Raw genomic sequence first — 17,486 nt, 5'->3', positions numbered from 1 at the left:
TAGGTTTATACTTTGTCATGTTTTCAAGCATTATTTCATTAAGCAGTTTTTCAGCCCCTATTTCTCCTCTCTTTTTGGGACTTCAGTGGCATAAATGTTAGATCTTATTTTTATCTTCCAATAGGTCTCTGAGAATCTATTCAATATTTTCACTGTGTTTTCTCTCTGTTGTTTAGATTGTGTAATTTCTATTGTTCTTTCTTCAAGTTAAGTAATTCCTCTCTCCTTACCTTCCACTCTGCTCTTGATCCTATCCACTGAATTTTTATAGTTCTAAGTTCTAAAATTTCTATTTTGCTCTTCTTCTTTTTTTTTTTAGAGGGCATCTCTCATATTTATTGATCAAATGTTTGTTAACAACAATAGAATTCTGTATAGGGGAGTCAATGCTCAATACACAATCATTAATCCACCCCAAGCCTAATTCTCGTCAGTCTCCAATCTTCTGAAGCATAATGAACAAGTTCTTACATCTTCCGCCCCAAGACGGAGAAGAATCTTTACAAGGTTCCTTGAAATATTTATGCCCAGCCAAATGATTTCAAAACATGAGGAAACCCTAACTCAATTACGTAATCCTAATTTAGGACTTGAAAACTGATATAACAGGCCAAATGAATTACCCAGGTCTCACCTGGGAATGTCCAAGTAAGATATGACCCCTAGGTGAATTGTCTGCGATGGTAAAAGATGTTTCTCACTCTGTTCAAGTCCTCCTTCCCATCTCCTGAATACCAGAGGAAAAGACAAAAGGTACCTTGGTCACTTTTTCTTGCCCCTCCACCTGTCTTTCCTTTTACTGTTTGAATCCTTGCTGTTGTCCTTATCGTTAGGCATTTTGAAACCACCAATTTCATTCTGTACCACAGTATCTCACCACCAGACCTGGAGCTAGATGATGGTGTTTAATTCCAAGTCATTCTGTTGTATCTTCTTCCTGGTCTCCTTTTCTATAGTCTTCAGTGATGACCTGTTCATATTCCCCTGGTGTCTTTGTGAGGTCATGAAGGTAGAATAAGTCACTGGCCTTTGCAGCTTTGCAAGAATTTATTTCATTCTATTTCATTTCTGTGTCCTTGTCAAATTTCTCCTCCCAGAACTCTAGTTCTCCTCAAGTTTCTGAGGCTCCTTTCTAAGGAACATTTGAATCTCCATACAAATCTGGTTCTCTTCTTCAGTTTTCAACCTTACTTTCTCAATCTCATGCAGCAAGACTTCTCTTTTTTGTTACATTTTTCTCTGGGTCTCAGAAATCTACAGCTCATCATTTCTCTTCATATAACAATTCTCCATGCTGATTTTTGCTTTCATCTCTTGCATGTGATCCTTGAGGTGAGCCATATATTCATTCCAACTGTACTTTAATCCCTGTGTAATATATATAACAAAATACAAAAATACTACAGACTGGGTAGCTTATAAATCACAAAAATTATTTCTCATTGATCTGGAGGCTGGAAGTGCAAGATCACAGTACCAGCATGATTAAGTTGTGACCCTCATCTGGGTTGCAGACTTCTTATATCTTCACATGGCAGAAAGGGGCAAGGGAGCTCTGCAGGGTCTCATTTATTAGGGCACTAATTCAGTTCACGAGGGCTCTAGCTTCATGGCCTCACCATCTCCCAAAGTCCACGCCTCCTAATGCCATCGCCTTGGAGATTAGTCTTCAACATACGTGTTTTGGGGGAAACAAACATTCTGACCAGAATACTGGATGACCCACATCCAATGGCTGGTGCAGGAGTAAGGAAGCCTAGCTGTTGGACTGGAAACAGCACAAACTCTGAGGTGTAACTTACTCAGGTTCAGGATGATCACAACGTAGCCTAAAGTCACATCCATGCATGCTGTCTTCCCCACCCCTGCCTTGTTCCTTCCTCTTTTGCCAGGCTTTCCTAGGAACCCATCTTTTATAAAATACTTACATCAGAATTCTCATAGTGGGGGCTACTTCTGGGCAACTAATGGTGATAGCCGAGTTTAGCCAGCAAACCTTCAAGGAGCCAGGTTTCTTTCTCTGAAATTCCTCTGCCCTGAAAGAGAAAATAAATGTTACTTAAAGAGAAAAGTTGAATGGATATTGAAATAAGCAAATTGCATCTCATCTCATTGCACATATGCACATATGTTGCTGAAAATCGCATTTCATAACTAGATTAGTAGAGGAAGTAGGAGAAAAATGTGACTTGGTCCCTGTCTGTTAATAAATACATGCATACTAGTAACTGCTTGAAAACCATTGACTTTGAATCAGGTTCAAATTAGCTGCTGCTGAGATAGTGGAAATGAAACTCATCCTCTGCACTAGTGTGCAAAATGTTCTGCTTTCAATATGAGTCATGAGAAAGAAAAACAAACTTCCTCTGACTTTGTATCTTTTGTTCTCCCTTTTAGAGTTGGCTTAAGAGATAAAATACTGTTTTGCTAATAAATTCATAGATATACTAGTAATATTTCTGTTTATTATGTTTCAAACTCTGTGAAACAACATTTGACATAAATTGACTTCATGTTTCAGTGCACAGCAGAATTTGTTGTTCATTCTGAAGTAATGTGATTCTGTAGCATGCATTGTTGCCATTGAGAAGCCAAATCAAGAAATCAAAATGGTAACACTAAATCAACTTCAAGGCTTTTTCAAATCTCATGTTTTTGAAACCCTATACATTTGGAGGATTGTCTAAATCTGAAGAAGTAACAAAACTCTTTCATCAGTTCTTGGATACATGCCAGTTTGGCATTAGGACCATACAAAGGACTAGAAAATTCCATTCTGAGAAATTTTGCAGTGGCCACTTTGGGGAACTCTCTCCGTTCTATGGCACAAACAATGCTCCCCTTTTCAATCAGAACTGTTTCCTCCCTAACTAATAACGTTGATGTTTATATAATATTATTCTATCCCCTAAATATAGGTGAAGGACATGGGTAATCCAATCACAATCTATACCCTGAGAATTTGGAATAGGAGCTAAGAAAATCTAGTGTCAGTCTCTGCTAATTTCTTGAAGAGAAGAGCTATAAAAATTGGGGAGCAGTGTTTTTATTAGTTTGTTGCTTAGGGCTGCCATAACAAAGTACCAAAAACTGTGTAGCTTAAAGCGAATGGAGGTTCCGTACATCCTGGAGGCCAGGAGTCTGAAATCAAGGGCTTGTTCTCTTTTGGAGAACCCTAGGGGAAAATCCTTTCTTGCCTCTTCTAGCTTCTGGTGTTTGCCGGCAATCCTTGGCCTTCCTTGGCTTGTAGATGCATCACTCCAGTTACATGGCCATCTTCTCCCTGTGTATCTTCCCTCTGTGCATGTCTGTCTACGTCCAAATTTCTCCTGTTTATAAGGACACCAGTCATATTGGATTAGAGTCCACCATAATGACCTCATCTTAACTAATTATATCTGCAGTGACCTTATTTCCAACATATCTTTTTGGGGGATGCAATTTTATCTGTAATAGTTGGGTTGCCCTGCAGCAGACCCTGAGATGAGAATACAAATCATTAAGTAAGTGCTCACAGGAGAAACTCAGTAAGGGACTGATGGAAACGAGACAGGAAAAGGGAGGAAGCAGAAGTCCCACAGAGTATAGGGAAACTCATTCTTGTCCCTCAGCAGAACTTTGGCATATAAGTTATGCCTTGCAGTTTTCCTGATTAGAGGCAAGGAAGCAGGACATTCAAATGCCTTCAGCTATTGTCAGTGGTCCTTAGGGTGGGGAAATGTAAGTTCTCAGCAAACCAGACTCCAGGACCTGTTTTGCAGTCCTCTGAACAGAGTTGCAGGTACTGACTGTTGGAAGGGAAAGTATTCCACAACTAAAATAGCCACAAAAAGGTCAAAAAGGAGGTCTGAGTGGAACATTGACATCTGCTATAGGTGACATGGCCACCTCCCGTCATGCAGCCTGAGTAGCAAAAAGGCTGGTTTCAGGGAGAGGGTAAGAAAGCCATCCTAAGAAAGGAGATCCTGATTCAGTCCTTCCTGGGTGCCCGATGGCTTTTCTTTCCAACTATGATTGCTTTCTGAGGCTCTGCTGAATTCTTCACAATTAAATCAACAGTTTTTCCCCATATTACAGCAATAAATTCCTGCATCCCACTGCTGCTCCTCCTTAAGGTAGTTACCATGGTTTCTGTGACTTGCAACCCTGCAAACGAAGCCACCAAACATGGCATTCTTCTTGAAATGCTTTGGATGCAGTACTGTTTGGAGGATTCCTTGGATTTAACAAGAGATCTTTTTGAATAAATATACACTCTTTCAGATTCCTCCTCACAAGATTATTTTCCCAAATGTCCCTAAAACAGCTCATCTTCCCTCCCTGGAGTTTTTTCCCTATGAATGGCTTCACTATTTGTTCATTCAGTTACCCAAGCTCCCAACTCTGACTTATCTCCGTTCCCTGCACCCTGTCAATTCCAAGTCCTGTGGAACCACCTCTGCAGTCTTTCAGAAACCTGCGATCATCTCCATTTTCACTACTGTCCCCTTGTTTCAAAACCTCTTTACTTATCTTTTTGTTATTATTCCAGCAGGTTCCAAACAGTCTTTGTGCCGCCAGTCTGTCCTAATTTATTCTGCATACTACCAATGTTCATCTTTATGTATGCATATACCTGTTCATTCCTAAACTATTTACTGAGCACCTGTATTACCGGAAGTGGAAAACACAAATACAGATGTGATATTGATACCAGTGACATCTATTATTGTGCCTTGTGCCGTTTTAAATGTTTTACATGTCTTAGCTCGTTAAGTTCTATTTAAAAAATATGAACAAGGTATAATTTCTACCCACACTTTAGAAGTGAAAATGAAAAAAAAAACAGGTATAGAAAAGGTAAATGGTTTACTTAGCCTGCAGCAACTGTCATAAGGGGTTCGGTGAGGGAATTAAGCCCTGGAAAGAAGAGCTTTGAGTGACTGTTGTCTCAGTTCTCCAAAGGAGGGCACATAGCTAACACCATCCTAGGTACAGAGGAGAGAAATAAGGCATTGTATCCAGTGACTGCTTTGGAGCATTAGGGCTTCATTCGCTGGTGGAACTCCCCTGCCTGCATAACAAGAGAAGTTACATGGTGATGATCAATTCACAGCATATACAAACACTGAACCATTTATGTTGTACACTTAAAACTCATATAATTTATGTCAATTATATCTCAAATTAAAAATAAAGAAGAAGAGAAATCAAGCGACAGGGGTGGAAAATGTTGGATCTGGTATTTGATTGCCATTTGTGACTCTGGTGCCCACGCTCTCAGCCACTATGATTTTCAAAGACATGCTGTAGTGGACAGTTTTCATTGTCACGGTTGTCCAGTATCCAAGCTCCTCCTATTTTTGGTGCAGGGGAGGAAAAATAATTTTCCCTCTGCCCTTCTCGGTTCTTGGCTAAGATTCCCTGTAATAAAAGACAGAATAAGAGGAGAAAAACAGAAATTTACTAACATGTCTGCCTCCTGTATACACAGGAGAGGCCCAGGAAAACCAAGTAACTCCCCACAATGGCCCGAGCATCACCTCAGGTAAAGACAAAAGAAAGATGTTAGGGGAAGGCCCATTATGGGAGATTATCAGGAAAAGCACAGTAAACCAGGGTATGATTATTATGCAGATTTAAGCTATTGCCTTTTTCATCGATAAGTTTCTGGGGATTAGTCATCTTCTTCTTCCTGGTACAGAGAGGGAGACACCCTTACAAATGGAGAGTTCCCTTATAAATGTAAATGTTCCTTACAAAAGAAACTTTTCAGAGCTTCTTCTGTGTCTGCTGTTCCTTAAAAATAGCTAGTTCAAGATAATTCTTATACCAAAGAGGCATATTTCAGGGTGGCATATTCTGTTCCCTTCATTGGGAACCTCCCATTTCATGCAGAACCTTGACTCACATTAGGGAAGCTGAAATTGTTCTTTGTCTGCCCCAGGGCAGCCAGGGGTAGATCTGTTACCCAGATTCCATCATGGGGTCATGCATCCACCCCAGGACTTTGAAATTGAAGAGAGTAACTCAGTGACGCATCTTCCCAGTGACCGAGGCCAGGCCAGCAACAGCAATGTCCACTGCATGGGTAGCACAAGCTGACCAGTGTCGCGCAAGCAAATGAGTTGCTCTCCTGTTCTTGGCCCTCTGATGCTCTCTTCATTTCAGCTCTTTGTCAGCTGTATTGTGGGGTTTAAAAAAACTTAGAGTCTCATCAGATCTGAAAAGAAGTTGGGCCCAAATATTAAAAATTACCAAGAAGACTATTCAAAACATGGATTTATGCCTACAGTTGTAAGTAGTGGTTTACTTCACACTAAGATTTGTTAAAGAAAAAGTTACCCATTTAATAATATATATAATTGATGAATCACTAAGTTGTTCATCTGAAACCCATATAATATTGAATATAAACTATATTCCAACTAAAAAATGATAAAAAAGAAAGGAAAACATTATTTGTGACCCTTGTTAGAGAATGGTAAGACAGACTATTCAGGACCATCACTACAGGTGTAGGGACCACTGCAGTAGGGTTTTATAGTGGGAAGAGTGATTGTGCTCAACTATGAATACATAAAGGAAAAGGGGGAATTTATCTGAGGATCAGTGGATAGAAAAGTATTAAAGGGAAACATCAAAGGTAAGGGGGTATTCTGGCTTAAGTGATCTAACAGGGTTCTTGCTGAGGGCGGGCCACGGTGATCAGACATGACCTAGGGGATGGTGAAGAATGAAGAATCTAATTCGATATTGAGAGTGATCAGATATCAATAGCTGGGGTTTCTAGCTAAACTTACTTAGAAGGATTCATGCTAAAACTGAACAATGCAGAGGTGAACATGGAAGCCCAGTAATCAGCGACTAGTTGGTAAGAGTTCAGAGGAGCCTGATTAGAGTCCGGTCAAGGAGAGACTGTTTTTCAGATTACAGTGTTGGGGAGTGTTGCTCCAGGAGGAGGGGGATCCCCAAATCGTGCAAATTCACAATGAATTCAGTCAGATTGATTAAAGACAACAAAAAGTTGGGAGTTATAAAGGGCTCACACCAAGTTATGCTAACAGTGGTCACCCAGCAAGCTATGCATAAACAGCTCGATCTCTTCTGGCTCCAGCGCTTCTCCCTCCTGCTCCCAGCATGGGCCTCTCTTCCTTCCTAGCACTGGGACTGTGCAGCTTCTCTCTTCTGCTTCCTCTCTCCACCCCCTAAGCTCGCTGCTTCTCTGCTCCTGCTGCTGTCTCTCCTTTCTTCTTCCCCGCCCCTAGAACTCTGTGGGCGGGTCTCTATGGTGACAGGCAGATGTCAGACCAATTATGTCCAGGTGCTTGTGTATTTCCTCTCCATCCCTGCCCTGAGCCAGTACTTCTGTGACTGACAGTTTCACTCTAGGGGGCTGGGTAAGCCAATAAACATCCTGACGCCCATAGTTATGCAAACAGGATCTTTTATGTATACAATGGGCAATATTAAAGCCAGGTGAGATCCTGGTCATAAGATTTTCATTTTCTCTACAGGAAGGAAGGCTTTTCCTCTACCTATCAAGGTTCTTCAAGCTGGTCTAAGAATCAAATTAACATGAGACAAATTAATAGGGGTAAAAAAGCAAAGTTTAGTTATGTACGTTGAAGAATCCATAGACATGAAATTCCAAAGACAATCATGGACAATGAGGTATATGTGTAATTTTGAACTAAGGAGAAGTGGGGAGGGGTCTGAGTCGAGCAGCATCTCTATCTAAATTATTTTTATGCAGTTGAGGGGTGGGGAATCAAAGTTTCTGAGTCTTTTGGGCCTTGATTGTTTTTAGCTTGAAATAATCTGCCTGCCAAAATGGCATATCTTGGGGTGGTCTACTGGTAGCCCCTACACACATATATAAACACTCACAGATTTCATATATAAGATGAAGTGAACCACTGATTTCATTGTTTACCATTATTATTACACATTGACTCTCTAAACATAGGGCTGATTTCTGATCATGTACCTCATGGAGTGGTTGCAAGGATTAAATTTATGTCTAAAAAGATTTATAGAAATATGTAATGTTATGATACAGTGAACTGTTGCTTTTACAGTTGTAGATATAAATCCGTGTTTTATATACAAATGATATTTTATATATGTATTATAAATATGTAATTATAAAATATGTCTATTACATATATAAAATATAAATTATATATATTATGTAAAATATAAATTATATATATATAATGTATAATATATACAAAGATAGAGATATTGCAGATCACATTTGTTCTTGATTCTTGTCCCCACCAAAACAGAATTGAAAGGCAGACACAATAGCAAAGCAGAGCAAACGTTTAATTTGAATACACTCCAAGGATTGGGTCAGAGTCTAGGTAGACAAAGGCCCTGATCATTTAGGTGGGAGGCCTTTTTATTACATTCTGGCTAGGAGATGCCTCTTGTAGCCAATCCTCTCAGTGTGCATGTCCTTTCCCAGATTGCACACAGGCAAAAGCCCATGGGTGGGGGCAGGGGACAAAGCATCAATGTAAATTTTATTTAATGAAATTATTGAGGTGTGGCTTGGGCAGTTCTTTTGTTGAACCTTATCTTCCCCTTCCCCACTGCTCATGTCTCTCTCTCTTAACTAACAGAGATACATTAACAAGGATTATATGCTCTTTTCTTGCTTTTTTTAAACTGACGTAGTGTTCTCCAAACTTTTTTGATCAAACACCCTAAATTTATTGTTTAAAATTTATCATGATTTTTTCTTGGGGTTTACAAGTTTCATTTTGTTACATTTACACATCTTATGTCTTTGGAGTCTATTTTGGCTAAAGGAGTGAAGAAGGACTCCCTGCACTACCTCCCTGCCTTATTTTTCAATGACCAACCAAGGCCATGTGCTGTGAATAATAGATCTTGGGCCCAACAATATAAGAACTATCTTCACAATATGCTGGGAGACATGTGTCATAGACCATTTGTTTGCTGAAGAATTGTGTGTGAAGGGCACTTGAGACTTCAGCCTGCTCGGATTTAAATATAAAACCTCAGGCTGACAAGATTATCCTGACAGTCGTGCAGTAAAGCCCCCTGTGCCACAGGCTTCTTAAGCAATGACTTGGCATTTGCTCTTCTTCTGGACTGTTACAAGTTGATTTTCTCCTGAAGAAGAGCAAAATACAACAGCCTAAAATATGCCTCCATAACTCTGGGGGGAAAATCCCAGAGCAAAATACTTTTGAAACCGAAATCCTTCAAAGGGATAAATAAAGTGGAAGAAAGCCATTTATTGCTTACAAGTAGTCATCCTGCCTCTCTCCAGACCTGGATGCGGAAGAAGAGAGAGCTCCACCCAACCTCTCTGGTCCAGATAAGCCCTGCTGGCCCTTGTTTACCTGTTGATTTGGAGATTGATACTTCTTTCCCCTTGGAAACACCTATTGATATGGAGATGTATTAAAGCCAGGCAAGAGATTCTGGAAATACTGAAATTTTACCCATGGCCTCTTTGGTGTATTGATTATTGTAAGCTGTTTATTTCAAGAAAGAGAAACACAGGTGAAGTTCTGAAGTCTGAGAAGAAGGTCTTTTTTTGTAAGAGACATTTGCATGTGTGGGTAAAATTGTAATATTTGCAGAATATCTCACCTAGCTTTAGTACATCTGCATATCAGTAGGCCTTCAGAGGTGGAAAGAAGTATGGCTTTAGTGCATTTGCATCACTCCTCAGGGGTGGAAAGGTCATCTCCATATCAATGGGTAATTACCTGGGCAATGGAGGGGTTATCTGAACCTGAGAGTTTAAGGGGAGGGGCTTGCTTGCTTGCTTGCTTCTTCAGGAGCAGAGGAGAGAGACGGCCCTGGACTGCTGTTTGTAAGCAATAAACGAGTTTTAAACTTTATTTCTCCCTTTGACTGATTTTGGTTTTTAGAAGTATTTTGCCCTGGGATTTCCTTTCCCTGGACTTACAACATGTATAAGAAGCTCTCTATTTGTAAGGGTGTCTCCCTGCTGTACCAGGAAGAGGGGGGATGACTGTCAATTTCTAGAAACTCTTCTCAGTGGAGAAGGTAATAACTTAAGTCTTCATAACAACCTTACTCTGATTACTCTGCTTTTCTTGGTCACCTCCCATAACAGGCTCTCCACCCTCAAAATCTGTTGTCTGTAGCTGGAGATGGTACTTAACATGATGGTTTCAGCCATTTCAGGAAGTTACTCAGTTTTTCTCGGTGTCTTCCATGTATATAGCAGGTAGATATAATATTAAATTTCTGTTTGATGCCCTCCAATTAATCTGTCTTATGTCAGTTTAATTATTAGAGCAGCCAAAGAACCTAGAAGGGTAAGAAGGAAAACTTGTCCACCTCTATGCTGCCTCCCCACAACTTGCTGCCACACAGACTACCTGTTTCTTTCTGAAAGATGCTTTGTTAAGGGCTGCCTCCCCTGCCACTCTGTGTCAGAGAGGGAGAGTAGCTATAAGTAACTTTTTTGCCTGTTGAGTTTATTCTCCTGTGTTCTTTTCCCTATTGAAATAAGGAATTGAAAGGCAGAGACACAATAGTGAACCAGAATGAAAATTTATTTGAGTACACTCCAGGGAAGGAGCAGGCCAGAGTCAAAATAGACAAAGACACTGATCTTTTAGGGGAGGGTCTATTTATCATGTCCTAGCTGGGAGACTCCTCTTTGATTGACAGGGGGAGGTCATTTGATTGATAGTTCTAGTTATACACCCATTCCTCTTGGTGCACATGTCCTTTCCCAGAATTTACACAGAAAAGCCCACAGAGGGAGGAGGGGAGGGGAGCAAAACCACAATTTTATTTTAATGTGATTATGATGAGGTATGGTTTGGGTGGTTCTTAGTTTTGTTTGATTTTGCCTGCATTGTAATCTGGTTGGGACCAGTTTGGCCTGGTCCTGATAGGCAAGAAAGTTATCTCCCTGCAAAGCTTTTATTGTCTTCAAGTGGGACCCTCTAACTGGGCAATTTTTTCCTTGAACCTTATCTTCCCCTTCCCTGGCTGTTCATATCTGTCCTTCTACCTAACATTCCTCCCTCAGTTGGGTCCCAACTCTTTCAGCATTGGGACAGTTACCACTCTGGCCACTTCCTGCTGATGGAGGAGTGGTGTACATGGACTGGGTCCCAATGCTTACTCTCTGTCAGTCAGGGTTTGGAGTTTATGACTGGTTGGTAAGTCCTGTGGGGTCCAGGATCTGGGAGACCATGTCCAGATGAAGGTTCTGGTCCATCCAGGGGTCCCATACCAATGGAGGCTAAGGATATCTGAACTGGTTTGTAGCCATCTTGAATCATCATTTGTAGTTATAGAGTCTGAAGCCAGGAAAAGAGAAATCAAATAAAGAGATTAAGAAAGGGGGGTCCAGTGGCAAAGTCTATGACTAGTAAAACTGGAAGAAATTCCAAGAATACAAGGAGGATGTTAGCCATGATTTCTAGCTTGAGGCTGCTGTGCCCAAAGTTTCAATCTTATCTGTGGAGTCTAGGATCCTGTGTATGTCCTCCTGTACTTCGCCTGAATGATGTAGAAGAAGCATTCCTCCCTTAGATATGGGCAGGTTCTTCCCTTGCTCATAGCGAGGAGGTCTAATGCTCTTTGGTTTTGAAGAACCACCCCAGCAAGTGAATCTGATTGGCTCTGAAGTCCTGTCAAGGCAGCAACTGTTTGCCAGAAATTCTTAGCTATTTCCTGGGATAATTGGGATTGAATCCCTAGGGTGGTACCTGCAGTGGCTGCCCCCGCAGTTCTCAGGAGAGTTGCAAGACCCACTCTTAGTGGGGGAAGGGGGTCCCACATGTTTGGTCAACTTTGGTGATACTACACTGGATAAGGGAAGGACATATTGGCAATAGCCAAGGACATTTCTGTTACTCTAAAACCCAAAGAGCAGTGTCCCATCCACCCAGGAGGGAGCTTAAAATAGGCTCTGTGTCTACAGACCCAGTATAGTCCCAAAGAGGGCGATAGGTAGGAGGTGAAAGAGGTAATGAACAGGACAGTTATGGTGCTGGTGCTTCTCTGTTCATTTGGAAATTTCTGTCCACCAAGTTGAGTAGTCTGGGCAGCTAAACTGGATGCTATGAGGGGAAAAGCAGTTGGGTGGTGGGTATGGCTTGATTAGGTTGGTCCAAGGGTCTGGAAAAGGGTGCTTTGGGCTGGGTTCTGGTGGCCTATTTGTGTGAACAAGAAGGAATGGAGACTGATTTAGGAGCAGACTGACAAATGTGTGGGCGGTGGGCTCTCCTTTACAAAAACCAGTCTGGTAGGTGGGAACTTAGTAGGATCCTTTAGTTCAGTTCTCACAGGGAGGCTGTAATGGCTGTCCCGGGGATGCCTTGGTCGTAGATGTTAGGGTTGATAGCATTTTCCCAAGTCTCTGGGCTCTGTGCTGGGTTATCCTTATCAGTCAACACAAATTTAATATAATATTTGTAGGGGAGTCTGATGGGAAGGCCATTCTCTCACAGAGACTCAAGGTCACAGGTTTTGTAGACTATCCCAGCCTAACAAAGGGCTGGGACATTCAGGCATTGCCAGGAAGCTGTGGGAAAAGGTATGCTCTTCCCACAGACAGCACAACGAGAGAGTAAATGGCAGAGAAGTAGGCTTACCACTAAGTCCCAAGACAGCGCAAGCTCTTGTGGTGAGGGGTTTGGACCATAAGTCAGAACAGAGTAGGTGGCCCCAGTATCCAAAAGGAAAGTTATTGTCCTACTTGCTTCATCCATTGATACCCTTTGCACCAGTCCAGTGATGGTGATCTCTTGTGGTGGGGTCACCTGGAGGGGGCTGCATCAGTCCTGGTTGAGCAGCTGCAGGTCTAGTGTTGTCTCAGACCCCTGATCCCTTATGATTTCAAGGCCAGAGGGCAGCCCAGTGTCCTGCCTTTCCACATTTTGGGCAGGCAGTGACATTCTTTGGCCCAATGGCCCACCTAGTGGCAGATATAGCACCTTGTGGAGCCATCCTTAGGTGGGTTTGGGGGTACCAATGGGCTGCCTCAACCCTGTAAGGCTGCTATCATCTGGGCATGCCCAGCTTCTCTTTGCCTTTCTTCCTCCTGGTGCCTTGCCTCTTTCTTCCTTTCCTTCTCCTGAACCCTGGCCTCCATGACCTGCTTTTGGTTGTTAAAAAAAAAAACAAAAACAAGGTTGCTGTGGTAAGGGTCATCTGTCATGGCCTCTGAGTCCTGAACTACCTTTTGGAGATTTCTCCTAATGTCTGGTGCTGACTGGGTCAGAAATCTATCATTTTGGCCATAGGCTGTGTTGCTCCTGTAGATGCGTATGTAGGCAGGAGAGGTGAGTTCACAATGGGAAGTCGGGGTTAAGTCAGACCTGCAAATCCCATCAAGAGTAAACATCTCCATTCCCCTTTAAAAGGAAAACAGAGCTTACTTGACCAATGGGGAAAGAACTCTGAGTGCAAAGGGACAACTGGTCATAGAACCAGGGTGAGTCAGAAGGCTCTTAGCTCTTGTAGGGAGCTGTTGGTGAAGAAGAGGGTAAAAGGAGAAATCTCAGGTTGCTCTGTGCAACATTCCCAAGGACCCAATCATGACCTGCCTCCTAGCGAAGGGTTCCCTGCAAGGCAAGCCCAAGCAGGTACTATATCTGGTGGGATCTGGTGGATGTCTCATGGCCCAGTGGATCATGAGATGAAGGTCTCCAGGGGATTGCCCTGGACAGGTCAGAGGGAAACCTGTCAAGGGAGTCTTAAGATCAGTGACTATCCTACTGACTTCTAAATAGCTGTCCTGTGCCAGAATGTTTGACAGCAATGGTAAGGTTCTGATTAGCCAATCTATGGATAACACAGAAATCAAAAAAGAGAGAAATGTGGTGAGTAAGAGAAATTCAAGATCACAGAAATGGAATTCTCTTGCATGGACAATGGACATACTAAATACTGCTTGGGGGTTTGCCACGGGGTTGGAAGTGGGTGATTTTTACAGTGTGCCTCTGTTGCATGGATGTTTTCTTGCAGTCAGCAGGGTGCCTAATGCAATCTTCCCCAGTCCACCACCAACTTATCCTGTGATGGGAGTCTTCTTGCAGCTAGCACCTAATGGCATTTAAGTGTTCAACCTGTGCCCACAGGTTGCAGCTACTTTTGTCTACAATAGACAGAGAAGGAGGGGTAGTATCCCCAGAGGATAAGTAAGTAGTGCCTCCAGCCGTGGGGTGAGGCACATGCAGCTTCCTGGGAGTATCGATCCGAGTCATGCCACCATATATATTGCAGGTCGAGTTTGTTCTCCTCTGTTCTTTTCCCCCACTGAAACAAAGAATTGAAAGGCAGAGACACAATAGTGAAGCAGAGTGAAAGTTTTATTTGAATACACTCCAAGGGAGGAGTGTGCCAGACTCAAGGTAGACAAAGGCACCTATATCTTAGGGGAGGGGCTATTTATCATGTCCTAGCTGGGAGGCATCTCTTTGATTGACACGGTAAGGTCATTTGATTGACATTCCTCTTGGTGCACATGTCTTTTCCCAAAATGCACACTGTAAAGCCCATGACGTGGGGGGAGCATAACTGCAATTTTATTTTAATGAGATTATGATGAGGTGTGCTTTGGGTGATTCTTAGTTTTGTTGGCTTTATCTACATTGTGATTTGTCTGGGACCAGTTTGGCCTGGTCCTGATAGGCAAGGATGTTATCTCCCTGCAAAACCTCTGTCTTCTTCATGTGGGACCCCGTAACTGGGCATTTTTTCCCTTGAACCTCATCTTTCCTTCCCCAGTTGCTCATGTTTATCTTTCTGCCTAATAGTTTACTCTGCTTAGCAGGGGATTATTGTGCCTCTTACTTTTGGACAGCTTCATGTGCTACTCAAGTTCCAGATGTCATACCCTAATTATGATTAATTAGTAGCCATGTGATCTTGGTCGAGTTATTACCTTCTCTGTGCCACTGTTTTATTGCTTAGAAATGGGTATAATAACAGTACCCACCTCATATAATTGTTGGGATTAAATTAGTTAATACTTAGAACTCTAATTCTTGGCATATAGTATATCCTTGATAACTATCACCAGTCTCTCCATGATATTTGCAAAATTTTAGGTCTATCTTGGCAATTTACCCCTGTTTCAGCTGCTAATCTTTTAGTTTTGGTTTTTCTTCATTTCATTTAAAATGGAATTTTCTTCCATTTTACATTTCCTTTGGGTGAGGGTGAGGGTTGACTTCATATTGGAGAACTATGTCATTGGCTCAATTTTTCACTATAAGATAAAGAGATCATTCTATACATACACAATGTACCTGTGATCATTTCTCTAGTTATAATAAAAAGAATATTGTCTTTCTCTCTCTCTGCTTGAATTTTATTTGGTATTTGCTTGGATATTCTAAGGAACATTAAAATATCCAGAAACAATTAAGATACTTTGAGAGTTCCTCCTACCCCCACCCCCACATCTTTGTTTTTTTACTTTAAAATCCTTAACCATTTATCTGATAGAAATGCTATCCAACTGAGCAGGGAAAGGTTTGATATAGTTGCCTGTTATTTCAGTAAATAACTGAAAAACAATAGGTAGAATTTGTTTTGGGGAGGAAAACATTTCCTCTGCCCTTTAGGGTTCTTCTGGCTGGTCTAAAAATCAAGTCAAATGAAATCAGACAGATTAAAGTTTCTTAGTCTTTTGGGCCTTGATTGTTTTTGGCTTGAAATAACCTGCATGTCAAAAGTGGCACATCTTGGGACAGCCTGCCCTTGGTTCCTACAGAAGGAAGGCAATTCACGAGAAGAATGGAAAGAATAAATGCTGGTAAACAAGCGTTTGCTGGGCCATCAAGAAATGATGGGATGCAGAGAGGACTTAGATGAAATAGGCCTTGCTAGGTTCCTCCTTGTTCACCACCCCTAAGTCACATTATACTGTAGTTATCCATGGTGATAGCTAAATTCTTTAGGCAGTTGGGGAGGCAAAAAAGAAAAACTTCTTGAGTTTTCTGCTTCTTAAAAATAATCAGCCTAAAATAGTCCACATCCAGAGACACATTTTGGGGTGGCAAATATTCTCCCCTACAGATTCAACTGGGGTAGATTTCAAAATCCCTTTCCCCAGCATGTATATAAAGTTATAGAAATCTACAGGCAACAGACATTTATCTTTATTTTCCTAATTTTATTTTCTATAAATGCAGCAATTGTCCTCAGGTTAGTTTCTCTTTAAGTTACATTGTATCTCTCCACTGACTGCCTAAAGTAGGGTTGATATCTCCACTTGTGCCTCTTGGAGTTGTTATGAAGAGCAGATCAGATAACATATGTAGACTAATACTTAGAGCCCTGAAGGGGTCTGGCATGCAGTAAGCCCTCAATTAATGTTTGCTATTATTCTTATCCCCTTTGGCCCTGCAGGAGGAAATACATCCCTTTAGGATGTCTTCCTAAGCACTGAGCTGCATCACATGACACACGCAGCTCCCTTCCTGGTCTCCTTCTTCCCCATTTCCAGACACCCACAAGCAAACCCCCTCAGGGAATGTGAAGGCCACCTTTTGCGACCCTTTTTCTAAATAAAGTTTTCTGGTTCATCCCAGCTTCTTTGTTTTAGTTGATATAGATTAAAAAGCCCCTGGTGAAATCACCGTCCCACTATACTAGTGAGGCAGGGTGCTGACTGCCCCTGTGGTCCCTCTGGCAGTTGATGCTTTGGGAGGTTAAAATGCCTATGTGCAGCTGCATATTTGAACTTGTTGACTGTTCTTGGAAAGAGCCTCCATTTCTGAAGAGTTTATTCAGCTCTCATGTCTAGACTCAAGACACAAGTGGCCTAATGGCTGGAAGGCATAACACTGAGCTTAGGCAGGCCTCCATTTGAGGTCTTTTTTTCGTAGCTATTAGACCAGGATGAGGTACCTAAAAGGTCAGTGCCTCAACTTCATCTGAGAAGTGGGGCTAACAATAATTCCTACCTCACTGGGTGGTGAGGGTTAAATGAGAAATGTATATGAGCTTTTTAGCACACTGCAATGATGCATTATCATTGATGTTGTATTATTTTATTATGCATTATTCTTTTTTATATATTACTATTATTTTTTAAAATTATTATTACTGTTATCTGACACTGCATTCTGATTGTCCTCTCTTCTGCTTAAGCTCCACAGAGAACTACCTAGCTTGTGTTTTCTTTGCCTGCTAGGCCCCAGCCTTCCCTCCATTATCTATAGAAACAAACAATAGAGACTATTTTCTTGATTTCTTTACATCCCCTTATATTTTCTTTGGATGGGAGTCAAGACACACTAGCCCCACACGTGGCACATTGGCATATTGAATATTTCAAGCTGAAGGAATTTGAGAAATGGCAGGTGTAGGAAGGACTTTCTGACCTTGCCCTGAAGTAGGCTGTGAAACCCTTATGTGAAAGGTGCCCTTTGTTGCCCAGTGGAAAGGAGTATCATTATCTCCAAGGATGGAGAGACACAGAGAGTAAGCCAAACAACAGTCCTTGCTAAGTTTTCCTG

At 41.7% G+C, this 17,486-nt stretch overlaps 1 pseudogene; it reads right to left on the bottom strand.

Annotated features, from left to right (window-relative positions):
- Positions 1 to 762: 762 nt before the first annotated feature.
- LOC118930128 (dynein regulatory complex protein 9-like) lies at positions 763 to 12,725 on the bottom strand (annotated as a pseudogene).
- Between the last annotated feature and the right edge of the window lie 4,761 nt (positions 12,726 to 17,486).

This window comes from Manis pentadactyla, chromosome X (genome assembly GCF_030020395.1).
Source record: "Manis pentadactyla isolate mManPen7 chromosome X, mManPen7.hap1, whole genome shotgun sequence".
In the NCBI taxonomy this organism is placed as follows: Eukaryota; Metazoa; Chordata; class Mammalia; order Pholidota; family Manidae; genus Manis; species Manis pentadactyla.
The sequence above is the reverse complement of the archived record's forward strand: the minus strand, read 5'-3'. Positions and strand labels throughout refer to the sequence as shown.